Consider the following 15,435-nt stretch of genomic DNA (forward strand, 5'->3'; position numbering starts at 1 on the left):
CAATACTAAATTTGTTGAACTGTTTTTTTCTTTTCCCATTTAGTAGCTACCTTTAAAAATTACTTAGAACAATAATAATGTTTCAATTAAAGAATAGAGAAAAAATAAAATTGATAGATGAGTAAAAGTTGACGCTTTTAATTAAAAATATTTAGTAATAATTATTTAGCTATATTTTAATTTTACTTTAATAATCATGTGAAGCGCGAACAAATTCACTAGTTGTTTTAATATATTAGGACACAACTATAGTTTCCTCAGAAGATACGAAGGAAGAGGTCTTTACTAATAGCCTGTTTGGCCAAGCTTCAAAAATCAGCTTATTTTGAAAAGTGCTTATAAAAAAAAAAGCACTTTTGAGCAGCAATTTGTGTTTGGCCAAACTTTTAAAAAGTACTTCTAAGTGTATTTTTCTCAAAAGTGCATTCGGGCATTAGCTATTTTTTTAGCTTCTGAAATACTGCTTCTGCTACTCCCCATAAGTACTTCTTTTCTTTCAAAAACTTGGCTAAACACCTCACTTTTTTAAAAGGGCAAAAGGTTAAATTTACCTTCCAAGTATGGTTTATAGTTTAAATTTGCCCTCCGTCAAAGTTTAGGATCAAATTTGCCCTCCCCGTTAGGATACTTGTAGATTTGCGATGGAAGTGTGACTTGGACTCCACAACACAAAAAATTTAACCACGTCATATCCACGTAGGCTCCTAACCCCAATTATTTTAACCCGTAACCCATTTCCCCATCGCATAAAATAATACAATCCTAGTTCATTTTATTTTAGAAAGAGAGGGAACTCAAGAGAGAACAGAAGGGCAATCAACGATATTGTTCAAAATCGGCCTGTCAGTCAAGTTGTGTGCAAATGACATTCTTTGGCTCTGGCCAAATTTTGATCCTTTATACAAACACATATATTTGATGAAAAGGCCTCCTTATATCCTTGAACTTGATGACGGTTAGTTTTCGAAATCCTTCATAGTCGGAGATATTATGGGTAAACAGACACACACATCCAACTTTCATTATGGAGAAATTCTGCAGAAATTGTTGCACTTTTTCATAACAGAAAAAACTATTTTTTCAAAGAGGGGAAGGGTTTTTTGTAAATGAAACGTAGGGGATCTAAGAAGTGAGTAATGGAGGAAAGCAGAAGAAACCCAAATGTTATCATCTGAACAATCAAAAGATGTAAAAATGTAGTTTCAACACTATAACTGATCCATAAATAAGAGCCCGTTTGGATTGGCTTATTTCTATAAGCTGTTTGCAGCTTATAAGCTGAAAAAAATAAGTTGGGGTAGTCCAACTTATTTTTTTAACTTATAAGCTGTTTTTCAACTTATAAAATTTTGCTTTAGATAAGCTAAGTCAAATGGGCCCAATTATTTTTTGAGCTTATTTTAAGCACAAAATGACTTTAAGTCGACCAAACACTCAAAAAAGTTTAAAAACAGCTTATAAGCCAACTTATAAGCCAATCCAAACGGGCTCTAAGATAGCCAATTGCCCTTATGTTCTCTCTTGATTTTCCTCTCTTTTTAAAATAAAATGAACTAGGGTTGTATTAATTTATGCGATAGGGAAACGGGTTGCGGGTTAAAATAATTGGGGCTGGGAGCCTACGTGGATCTGACGTGAAATTTTTTTTTTGTGTTGTGGAGTCTAAGTTACACTTCCATCCATATAAGGGAAAATTTATCAAGTATCCAAACAAGGAGGGAAAATTTAATCCCAAACTCTGACGGAGGGCAAATTTAAACTATAAACCATTCTTGAAGGGTAACTTTGAGTGACACTATTTGAAGGGTAACTTTGAGTGACCCTTTGCCCTTTTTAAAATAAGCACTTATTGGGGAAAAAAAAGCACTTTTGGAGAAAAATAAGCTTCACCAAATAGGCTATAAGACGAGAAGGAAACTTCTCTTTGTGAAATCCGAGTGACACTACTTCCTAAGTTGGTCTTTTGGCTCAATTCCCGCCCGCTTTGAATTTCAATTGGTGAAATACCCATATGCCATGAAAAATTGGCGAAATACTCACCTTTTATGACATCAGCAAAATAAATCTAAAATTTGTCAACACTAAGACCAAAGTCTTGGAACATACAATATAGTCCTCATCCCTAAAATCTTAAAAGATTTACATCCAAGCCCCAAGGTCTTAAAAATACAAAATAGTCCCAATTCCCAAAGTACTAAAAGACTTACATCCCAGCCCCAAAGTCTTGAAAATTACATAATAGTCCTCATCTCCAAAGTTTTAAACAACCCAAATTAGAATTAAAAATCAATTTTTTCCCTCTAAAAGCTCTTAAGCTCCAATTTTTCTCCCCTTTCAGATCTATTTTTCTGACAACGAATCCAGGCTCTTTATCGGGAAACTATTCCGCAAGCCATTGCTATTCAATTCAGCCATAATTACCTTCAATTAATATCTTCATTGTTGTAAAAGCTCAAACACTTCACAAACGATCATAGACTACCCTTTATTATGATGATGAACTAAGACACATTTAATGAAAAATAACTGCCCATCACCGCCACTGCGGTAAGGATGCTGCTACGGCGGCTGGGAGACTGCCACAGTGGTATGGCCAACAACATGCACGGCCGCCCTAGCGGCCAACACACCGCAATAGCAGTGCTGCCATTGCGGGCACCAGACACCAGAATCCCCAAATTTTCTAAGTCTTCAATCGAAATCCCAGGCTATTCCTGAGGCCATCTGCTCACATACCAAACACATAGTCCCACATAAAAACTCGCTACGAATGCCCTGCGGCCTCGAAATTCCCAACGGTACCGAGTCAAACCCGATGTCTTAATTTTAATTTCCCATTCCAAGTCCCGAAAAGCATACGAATGCATTGGGAACCGAACCAAATGCACCTACAAGTTCTAAAGGACCATCCGAACTTCTCGAAATCGACAGAATTCTGAAAAAGGTTCGTTTGCCTAAAAGTCAACTTGGGTCAAACCTTTTTCACTTTAAGCCTATATTTTCACAAAAGTTGCTCAAATCCGATCTGGACACCTCGGGAAGTGTGTCAACGATCCCCTCGTATCAAAAGTGAGCTAATCAATGCTCGAAAATGGGCGAAAAAGCCGAAAGAACTATAACGACCAAACGAGTCGTTATATGCAAAATATGAACTCTCATGCTTTTTTCATGAAAATCCACATACTTCCATGTTTTTCTACAAGTTATATTGTATATCTATATTCATGTTATATTACACTCATGAATCATGTTTACGTAATTCATGGGCTTCGAAGCCAATTATATCCATGTTTATGTTTTGGGACTTGCACAGATTACCAAGAAGGTTTAATACCTGAAACTATGTATGCCAATGTAGGATAAGGATCGCTCCACCCAGTTAGGACGATTCCTTCATGTTTACCCATTGCGAGTTATTGGATCTATTTATGCCTTGTACCCCGGCAAGGTAGAAGATGACTTAGCTGATCGGGAAGAGATCAGATGCCACGTTCTCACGAGGTGGTTGCATGTCGGTTATACTAAGGCTCTCCCACATAAAATGTTTTGCTTATATATATATTCATGTCAGATGATGCTCATCTCATGTTCATGTTCAGGTTACAATTTCAGTTTTAGTTCTTATTATTTCATATGCCATGCTTATTTCATTCAGTTGCTTTATATATATATGTACAATTCAAATGTACTGACGTCCCCTTTTATTACTTGCGGGCCTGCATTTCACAATGCAGGTATTAATTTACAGGACGGTGAATCTGCTCATTAGGACTACTCACGTATCAACTGTTGGTGAGCCCTATTCCATTCGGGGTGTCAAGTTATTTTATTTTGATGTTAGTTATGCAGTCAAGGTATGCTGGAGGCCTTCACCCGACAAACAGTTTAGCAGTCAGACTCATGTTAGAGGTTTCATAGAATAGTCTGTTATGTCATGTCAGATGCTCAGTTCAGTTAGCCTCGTTGGCTATATTACTATATTTCTGCACTCATGATATAATAGTACTTTTAGAACTTATGATTAGTTAATCCTATGTTTTACTCAAACCATACATGTATAAATTACACTCCGCGTCAGTTTATGCCCCATGTTGATTCAGCAAGTTATCTGGTTCGCTCAGCCACATGCAGCATGGCACCGAGTTCTGTGTTACGTCCAGGCCATGGTTTGGGCGTGACAAAGCTTGGTATCAGAGCCTAGGTTTAAGTGTCTTACGGAGTCTATGAAACCGTGTCCAGTGGGGTCACTCTTACATATGTGTGCGGGCCATACACATAAACAGTTGACCACTAAGACATCTAAGATTGTCTCACTTCTTTCATATGCTAGATCATGCAGTAAGAGCTATGCTTTTAGGAATCCTTCTAACTCGTGCGTATTACGTATTTTAGAAAATACCTGCGAAAAGAAAGTACACCAAGAGGAATTCAGCTACTAGCCAGAGAGTTATTACTTATGTTACTCCAAAAGTGGAGCCTCTGACTTGAGGGCTGCATCAGATTCTGCACCCCCACCTACTGAAAAGCCTGCGGAGGCCCGTCCTACAGTTACTCTGCAGCGTAGTGCCTTAGACATGGATATTAGGTGAGCTATCCAGTTGCTCACCCAAATTGTTGCTACCCAACCACAATATCAGGAAATGGCTCTTAGCGCAAGTGCTAGTGGATGGTCAAACAGTTCTAGGACAAAGGAATTTCTACATATGAAGCCTCTAGTGTTCACAAGGGGAAGATCCTAAAAATTTCATTGATGGGCTTCAGAAGGTTTTTCGTGTTATGCATGCTTCAGAGACGGAGGCAGCAGAGTTGGGAGCTTATCAGTTGCAGGATGTTGCTCATATTTGGTATGAGACATGGAAAAAGTCTTGCAGAGAAGATGTCATGACCCAAATAGGAGGACCATGACGGGCACCGGGCCCTACCTACCGAGCACCGCCAATCAGGCTTTCATATCATAATTATAAACAAGGGTGGACCACGAGGGTCATCAGATGGAAACCTGCTAGATCATAAGAGAACTATACTAAAAAGGAGCTAGCCCAAAGGACATACGTATATAACCATGCTGGAAAAAATTGTACAAGCCGACAAGGCCATCATGGACACCTATAGAACAAAATATAGGCCGAGGGGGCCATACAATGTCTAACTGTACCACAAGTGTCTACAAGCCTCTACCTGAATACATGACATAATAAGGTCAGGACAGAGCCCCACCATACGCATATGTACAACAAAAAAGTAACGTACCAAACCACGACAGAAACTCCGAGACAAGTGGAGTGCTCCAATATCAGCTGAACAACAACCTACTGAGGCGGATCGTCAGCCTGTCTACCTGAACCTACGGGCATGAAATGCAGCGCCTCCCAGGTGAAAAGTGACGTCAGTACGGATAAAGTACTGAGTATGTAGGGCATGAAGATAACATAAGGATGGCATGAAAGTACATGCGATAAAAGGAATGCAACCTGTATATATGCGTATATAACGCCTGCTCATACATATGTATATGTCACTACCCAAATCAGGGATCGTGCGGGCACCTCCCCAAATCCCACCTAGGAGGCGAACCCTTTTACCAAAACACTCATTTTAGAAAAAGTATGAATAACACAACACTAGCAATTTTTATTATCCGTCGAAATCAGAAATAATACAAGAAATACTTACAATAACCAATTCCCAAAATCGGGTATAGACTAGTACAAGATCTTCTAAGATTTACAACTGATTAATGAAAATACAATGGAGCACAACCTCAGTTTTGGAATAGAATTAGCCGAAGTCTTCGAGATGGGCACCGGAGAATCCTCGGAAGCTAGTAATCCACGAACTAAACCTGTAGCACCCTACACATTGAATAGGGTGTAGCAAGAGTAGTATCAGTTCAACACTCTTATTGGTAATCATTATAGGCTTACAATGATTAGGAGAACACAATAACAATAGCAATCAAACATAAGTATGGTAGGCAGTAACTCAGTCAATCCACAAATCAGATACGGGGTTTATCACAAGAGATACAATACAACATCCAAGCCTAGGTATGAACTTTTACTCCCTAATATACTAACATACAACACAAACCAAGATTCACATATACTACCTTAAACCATCAAATAGGAATAACCTTACTAAGTCCAAATATAAATTAGGTCTACGCCTACTACTCATATATGCCTACTCTCCATAGGGGACTACACTACCTAACTAACGAAATAAATAGGGCAACTCACGCAACAAGGGTGAACGACATAGGGACTCAGGATACCATATCAAAATACCCTATTGAGCAAATACCATCACAAACAGATTCCCAAAATTGCAACTCAAGTACAAAAAGATCAAATAGCCGAATCATAGCCTATAGTGAAGTAAAGACCGCAAGGGTGGTCATGAGGAGGTCTGTATATTCAGTCGTGGCGGAAATAGGATTCGCTAGGGCGGAAACCTTAGGTCGTGAACAACTCGCAATAGCGAGCAATGATTCACTGGGGCGGACGCGTTGCAGCGGTCCACCCCTAGCTCTAGCCAAGTACTGGGTCCAGTGGCCCTAACTCAATTTAATTTCCATCTATATCGATTACGGGTCAACTTAAGCTGAAAATCCTCGCATATAGCTAACGAGCATAACTGATCGAGAAAGATTAGGACTCGAGTAGAGGTAACGGCCAAACGGGTTGTTATAGTACATGAGTATATAATGCCTGTCAAGCCTCTGTGGGCATCCCATCATAACAGATCAGCCTCTGTGGGCATAATCATCATCATATGACTAGCTGATCAGGTGGTTGTGCGTATATAACGCCTTTACCTTCCCCATAACCCATATAGATATAATATAAGTATACATGTTTATAATTCCTGTGGGGTCATAGTATATACACATATATATATACATACATACATATAGACATATATATGCAATGTATGAGTATGACAAGAGTGCATCCTGAATCTGTCGGACTGAAGTAAGGTCGTTACACCTCTGATCATCATTATGAGACAAAGATTTCACCAACATGTGACTCGATGAAGCATACTGAACTGAAGAAGGACTTGCTAAGAAGAATATTACTGGAACATGAATCAACATAGAACATCCCTAGCTGCTAAGAATAGAATCATTATGGAGTAGTGTTACGTTTATGTTTCGTTCATAAGGATCATGCCAAAAGAAGGAAAGTTAGCCTTAACATACCTCAAATTGCCAACTCAATCCAACAACAAATCTGCCGAACTAATGCTCCAATCCTATAACAAAGGAAGGTATTTACATGCTTAGATTGTACTAGTATATAACGTATATCAAGTGATAAATCGATTCTAAAATAAAACGGGCAGCATTTCCCCTATTTCTTAATCATCACAACACATCAAACAGCCAACAATCAACACAACAACCTCATATGATCCCCTTTAAACTCATATCATCAACATTTAGACATGTACAATAAAACAGTTTGATATACGCTTCACATACAACACCTATACACCTCCTTATTCCAAATACACCAAGTATAAAAACCCCAACATAATCTCAACATCCACTACTATCCATACAATAAGATTTAGCTCAAAAACACCTTAACAATTATGGCTTAAAATAGATTACAATTAAGAATAAACTCAAGTTCCTATTTGAACCTTTCCTCCAATTTCTTTCCCTCCAAGCCTAGCATAACTATCACATAAACTCATAAATTTGGAAATCAGATAGAATCTTACCTCAAGAACTCATGAACACTTCAATTCCAAGATCACTTCACCTTGAAGTTGTCACGACCCATTTTAGGATCGCGCGGACACCTACCATTCCCAACACGGTAAGCGAAACCTTAACCCAAAACAAAAATAATTTGCCAACGAGAACAAGGTTCATTAATCTCCAGATTAGAACAAAATCACAATGCAAAAATAAAACCATTATATATAGACAAAATAGCAGAATTGTTACAACAGCTTTTAAGAAATACACCGAAGACTGAATACAATATCGAATATGAAGACTCAACCTCCATCTATGAATGAGAATGATGTAGGCCATCAAGATAGGCACCGAGCATCTTCCGAAAAACTCCAATCAATCGATATCCTGAAAAAATCAGTACAACACTAGTACTGGTAAGCATCAGAGGTCGACTTAGAGCAACACAACGGTAAAAGAATTCACAAATAATCATGGTAGGCAAAACTAAGTCAACAGTACACATCGTCTACCACTCGCCTCAACAAATATAAGGTTCTTATTTCCATTAACTCATCCTTAAGGATTCATTTGCATACAACATTACAACTCACCTTATAGTTCATATAACATTCAATAGGCAACAATGCTAAAGTATCACTAGTCAACTATCATTACAAAATTCACTCGTATTTTAAGGAAGGTTCTCTCGTCGTTCTAGTGTTCATTACTCACCCAACCTAGCAAATCATACACCTTCATATTAAGGTCACCTAGCACTACCCTTTCCTAATACAAGATCACAGCCTATAATTCTACCAACTAATCCCAACTATGGCTAATCTGATTCAGTACATCATAGTTATATCACAGCAAGTCATCACTTATGTTATAGCATCTAAACCTAACAGTTCGAAGTCTCAGTACATCAGATCCGAATTCATATATCACCGCTATATCACAAGAATATCACAAGTAGCCAAAGGTACCATACAATGCACTATTGTATGAAATATGGATGCAATGCATATGCATCGATACACATGTAATCCGATGAGGGAACATCACATCTCGGTAGCACAACCCATGAGAGACCCGCAGAGTCCATGGACCAATCCTCACGATTCCGGCAATGACCTCGGCCATCGCTACCAACACTCACACCTCGATTCTGGGATAAACATCGGACATCGGTCCTCACGTCACTCTCATCCAACTGAGCCTACCTCATAACAGTGTTTCCTTGTATATCATCAATGTATCATGAAGGATGAGAATGCGTGCAATGTATGAGTTCAATGTCAATAATCAAATCAATCTCAACAGTACCACACATGGGCACACCAACAATATCAATAAAAAGGCTACACAATAAGCAACAATGGAATCACAATACTCATCTCAAAACAACACAATTAAGGTGCTACAATATCACCATAAAGATATACCACTAGTCACCAATGTCTACTATCTCCATGTGGCAACGAGCCAACAACAAATAGAACAAGACAAGTCACAAGCCAACAGGGTGGCTAGCCCTAAATCATATAACAAGGCTCAACCTAAGGCAATATCCAACACAACTTCATGCCCGAAGGTTTACATGCATTCTCTGATAATCTCGACTAAATATATGCTTCGCTAATCGAAGTCTCACCATAGGGTAATCATAAACCCACAGCTATACTAGTGTTACATAATAACCGCTGCTTCTTATACTTTAACAATCTAAGTATCCATCCCAATCTCCGAGATCCTATACATGCATTCTCCGTTTCATCTAACACTAGTATATGAAAGTCTAACCAGAGTCTACCAAGAAAGGGAAGCCGTAACCTACCACAAGGTCATACAGGTGTGCGAACATCCACTTGGATTCCATCTTCAATCTTTGTATGAAATTTGTAGATCTGAGAGGTCTACGAACGATGGATACATTTGAGTAAGCAACAATTGAGGAAATCGGGGTCATAGGGGTAAAATCGTCATTTCTAAAATAATCATTCTAGATTCTTGATTATTGCTATTTTACCTCTTTTATTGAAAACAAGGTTTAACTAAGTCAAACATACCTCACTAATTCACATAAGACATTATCAGTAACTAACAAGTCAACCCATTTGAGAAATAACACGGATTTAGGCTTAGAACTAGTTATTAAACTAATTCTTGCAATGAGGAAGCCATCCTAGAGTTACTAATTATTCTAGGTCAATCATTACTACAACTACCCAAAGGTGTCATAAGATTTGAGAAAGAACCCTCATTTAATGCTCTACTATAATCACAAATGGTGCAAGAAGAAGGAGGGAGTTAAAGGAAGATGAAATGAGGGATTTAAAGAGTTTACCTTCCCAACATTTAAGTATCTAAGGCTGGAATTTTCTCTTAATAGAGGTTGCAGATTTGGGGGAAATGAATAATAGGTCAAGTCAATAAATTGGCTTTAAATAAGGCTATAACTGCTCGTCAACCGCTCTGGCGGTCTAGCCGTCGCTACAGCGGCTGAAGAACCGCTGGGAGGGTCCATTAACTAATATGCATCTCCGCTTTGGCAGAGCACATTGTGGCTGTTGCGCAATTGCTGAGGCGGAAGTCTATCACTATAATGATATATCTGGGCCCAATGGCCCAATTCCGATAGTTACACACAATTCGCATGACTGGTCTGATTAAGTTAGCGTTTTTTATGAGCATATAGAACTGAAGGTGTTTCAAGGGGGTCAAGGTCGCAAATTTTTTTGAAGTCAATTAAACAACAGTTCGTCCTCGGACGGCATGGGTGGGCAAAGGCGCACGAGAAGGTAAGCACATGAAATGGACTTAGCAATCAAACTTGCAGAAGTCAAAGATATTCATTATTTGTGTCAATAACAAAGAAGTATGTACTGCAACGTATAAAATTAAGTTAGTGAAATGGATAAAAAATGTTCATTAATCACCTCGAGAAGTATGTCACTGCCTATTTTAGGATCGCGCGGGCACCTACCATTCTCACCTCGGTAAGCGAACCGTTAACCCAAAACAAGAATCATTTACAAGCGAGAACAAGGTTCATTAATCTCAAAATTAGAACACAATTACAATGCGGAAATAAGACAATTATATATAGACAAAATAGAGGAATTGTTACAACAACTTTTAAGAAATACATTGACTCATTTCCCATGACCTGGTCTAGACTAGTACAAGAGAAACTAAGACCGAAGACTGAATACAATATTGAATATAAAGACTCAACCTCCATCTATGAATGAGAATGATGGAGGTCTTCAAGATAGCCACCGAGCATCTTCCGAAAAACTACAATCAATTGATATCCTAGAAAACTCTACACCCTAAAAAGGGATGTAGCAAGAGTAGTATCAGTACAACACTAGTACTGGTAAGTATCATAGGCCGACAATGGTTAGAACAATATAACGGTAAAAGAATTCACAAATAAGCATGGTAGGCGAAACAAAGTCGACAGTACACATCACCTACCACTTGCCTCAACAAATATAAGGTTCTTATTTCCATTGACTCATCCTTAGGGATTCATTTGCTTACTACATTACCACTCACTTTATAGTTCACATAACATACAATAGCCAACAATGCTCAAGTATCACTAGTCAACTATCATTACAAAATTCACTCGCATTTTAAGGAAGGTTCTCTTCTCGTTCTAGTGTTCATTACTCACCCAACCTAGAAAATCATACACCTTCGTATTAAGGTCACCTAGCACTACGCTTTCCTAATCCAAGATCACATCCTATAATTATAGCAACTAATCCCAACTATGGCTAATCTGGTTCAGTACATCATAATTATATCACAACAAGTCATCACTTATGTTATAGCATCTAAACCCAACTGTGCCAAGTCTCAGCACATCCAATCTGAATTTGTATATCACGGCTATAGCATAAGAATATCACAAGAAGCCAAAGGTACCATGCAATGCACTAATGTTTGAAATATGGAAGCAATACATATGCACTGATACACATGTACTCCGATGATGGAACATTACATATCGGCAGCACAACCCATAGGGGACCCGCGAAGTGCATGTACCAATCCTCACTATTCCGGCAAAGACCTTAGCAATCACTACCAAAGACTCATACCTCGATTTCGGGAGAAATATCGGACATCGGTCCTCATATCACTCTCATCCAACTGAGCGCAGCTCATAACAGTGTTTTCTTGTATATCATCAATGTATCAAGAGTATATCATGGAGGATGATAATGCAAGCAATGTATGAGTTCAATGTCAATAATCAAATCAATCTCAATAGTACTACACATGGGCACACCAATAATATCAATAAAAAGGCTACACAATAAGCCACAATAGAATCACAATCCTCATCTCAAAACAGCACAAGTAAGGTGCTACAATATCACCATCAAGATATACCACTAATCACCAATGTCTACTATCTCCACGTGGCAACGAGTCAATAACAAATAGAACAAGACAAGTCACAACACAACAGGGTGGCTAGCCCCAAATCATATAACAAGGCCCGACCTAAGGCAATATCTAACCCAACTTCATGCCTGAGGGTTTACATGCATTCTCCGACAATATCAACTAAATATATGCTTTGCTAATCGAAGTCTCACCTAATCATAAACCCATGACTATACTAGTGCTACATAGTAACTGCTACTTCTTATACTTTATCAATCTACGTATCCATCAAAATTTTGAGATCATATACATGCATTCTCTGTCTCATCTAACACTCGTATATGAAAATCTAACTGGACACTACCAAGAAAGGAAAGTCGTAACCTACCTCCGGGCCAAACAGGTGCGCGAGCATCCACTCGGATTCTATCTTCCATCTTTGTAGGAAATTTGTAGATCCGAGAGGTCTAAGAATGATGGATACATTCGAGTAAGCAACAATTGAGGAAATCGGGGTCATAGGGGTAAAATCGTCATTTCTAAAATAATCATTCTAGATTCTTGATTATTGCTATTTCACCTCTTTTATGGAAAACAAGGTTTGCCTAAGTCAAACTTACCTCATTAATTCACATAAGACATTATTAGCAACTAACAAGTTAACCTATTTGAGAAATAGCAAGGATTTAGGCTTAGAACTAGTTATTAAACTAATTCTTGCAATGAGGAAGACAACCTAGAGTTAATAGTTATTCTAGGTCAATCATTACTACAACTACCCAAAGATCTCATAAGATATGAGAAAGAACCTCATTTAATGCTCTACTATAATCACAAATGGTGAAAGAAGGAGGGAGTTAAAGGAAGATGAAATGAGGGATTTAATGAGTTTACCTTCCCAACATTTAAGTATCTAAGGCTAGAATTTTCTCTTAGTGGCAGCTGCAGATTTGGGGGAAATGAATATTAGGTCAAGTCAATAAATAGGCTTTAAATAGGGATATAAATGCTCGTCAACCACTCTGGCGGTCTAGCCGTCGCTACAGCGGCACCGCTTCAGCGGCTGAAGGGTCGTTTGTCTGCTTGGCTAGTCAAGCATGGCGGTCCTTTAACTAATATGCATCTCTGCTTCGGCAGAGCACATTGTAGCTGCTGCGCAATTGATGGGGTGGCAGTCTTTTGCTATAACGGTATATCTTGGCCCAATTCCGATATATACACATAATTCGTATGACTGGTTCGGTCAAGTTAGCAATTTTTAAGAGCATAAAGAACCGAAGGTGATTCAAGGGGGTCAAGGTCGAGAATTTGCCAAAAGTCAATGTAAAGATGAAATGATTCGTTACAGAAGTATCCTTCAAAGCTATTACAAGAAGAAGAAACAAGCTTCAACAACTCTTTGGAACCCTTTGGCACCTGGTTCTCACTTTAATTTCTTAACTTCACTTGGAAAAGTTGATCACATATGTTAAGAGAGGTTTCTAGAAGTGTTTGGGGTCTGAGGAAATGAAGGAACATGAGATAAAAATGAGGGGGTACGAAATATATATAAAAAGAAAGCTGGCACCAACTTAAATTTACGGTCCACTTTTACGGATCGTAAAAATTATATGGTCCGTATAATTGGACCATAAAATCACAACAGTGGCTCACCCCCACTGTTATCCACTGTTATCAATTTATGGTGGGGGCCAACTAGATATACGGTCCGTAAAATTATACGGTTGGTATATCCAACCATGAAATCCAACTTTTTTTGAAACATTTTCTCATCGTTCCATTTAACCTGTAATCCTCCCAAAACATACTAAGCATGAACTTAAGCCCTTGTATACTCAAGATGAACATGTCTAATCTTATAAAACCTCGAAGATAATTCTGTATCCTAAATCTATAACAACCAACTCATAAAGAAACTTAATGTATAAAAATACCGGGTATAAAATCCTCCCCTCCCCCCCCCCCCTAGAAATATTGGTCCTCAAACGTTAAACCTTCAGAAGTCTACAGAAATTTCGACAGAGTCTCCTCTGTAATCATACTACTACCAACCTGCCATACAGCCCAACACAGTGCAATAACAATCAGTAACAATAATGGTCCCACATGACAAACAAAAGTAAATGACAAAATTGTGGATACCTAAAGATAATGGTATTGTGGTTTGCACTTGTTCTGGAGTCGGAAACAAATGACGATATCTAGACTTCATATCTTCCTAGGCTTCCCAAGTCATCTCTTCTACATTCTTATTCTTCCAGAGTACTTTTACGAAAGCCACATCTTTGCGAACTTGGCGATCTAGAATAGTAACAGGACTTCCTCATATGATAACTGCTCTATATTTGGACATCATCTAAGGGTACAACCCTGGAAGGATCCCCGATGCACTTATGGAGCATGGATACATGGAAAAGCGGATGTACGAAATCCGATTAGGTCTAGCCCATATGCTACTCAGCCTACTCTACGCATAATCCTATAAGGGCCAATGTATCTAGGACTAAGCTTGCCCTTCTTACCGAATTTCATGACACCTTTCATTGGTGGGACCTTCAAGAACACCCGATCATCTACATGGAACTCTAAGTATCGACGTCTATTATCTGCATAAGACTTCTGGCAACTCTGAGCTGCTAATAACCTCTGTTGAATGAGCTTAACCATGTCCACCGCCTGTTGGACCAATTCAGGCCCTATCAACCTTGATTCTCCGACCTCGAACCATCTAATAGGAGATCTATGCTTTCGCCCATATAGGGCCTCATACGGGGCCATCTGGATACTGGAATGGTAGCTATTATTATACGCGAACTCAATAAGCGACAAATGATCATCCCAGCTACCTTTGAAGTCTATCACACATGCTCGTAGCATATACTAAAGTGTCTGAATAATACGTTCAGCCTGCCCATCTGTCTGGGGATGAAATGTTGTACTAAGGTTCACCTGTGTCCCCAATCCCTTTTGGAAGGATCTTCAAAAGTTAGCTGTAAACTGTGCACCTCTGTCTGAAATAATAGATGCTGGAACACTATGAAGTTGCACTATCTCCTTAATATACAACTTCGCATAATCCTCAGCGGAATAAGTAGTCCTGACAGGTAGAAAATGTCCTGACTTTGGAAGTCTATCAACAATCACCCATATCGAATCAAACCTGCACTAGGAACGAGGTAAGCCTATAATGAAAACCACACTAATTGTCTCCCATTTCCAAGTTGGAATCTCTATATCCTGCAACGACCCACCAGGCTTCTGATGCTCAACCTTTACTTGCTGGCAATCAAGGCATTGAGCCACGAACTCCGCTACATCCTTCTTCATACCATTCC

Source organism: Lycium ferocissimum, chromosome 4 (assembly GCF_029784015.1).
Source record: "Lycium ferocissimum isolate CSIRO_LF1 chromosome 4, AGI_CSIRO_Lferr_CH_V1, whole genome shotgun sequence".
Taxonomy (NCBI): Eukaryota; Viridiplantae; Streptophyta; class Magnoliopsida; order Solanales; family Solanaceae; genus Lycium; species Lycium ferocissimum.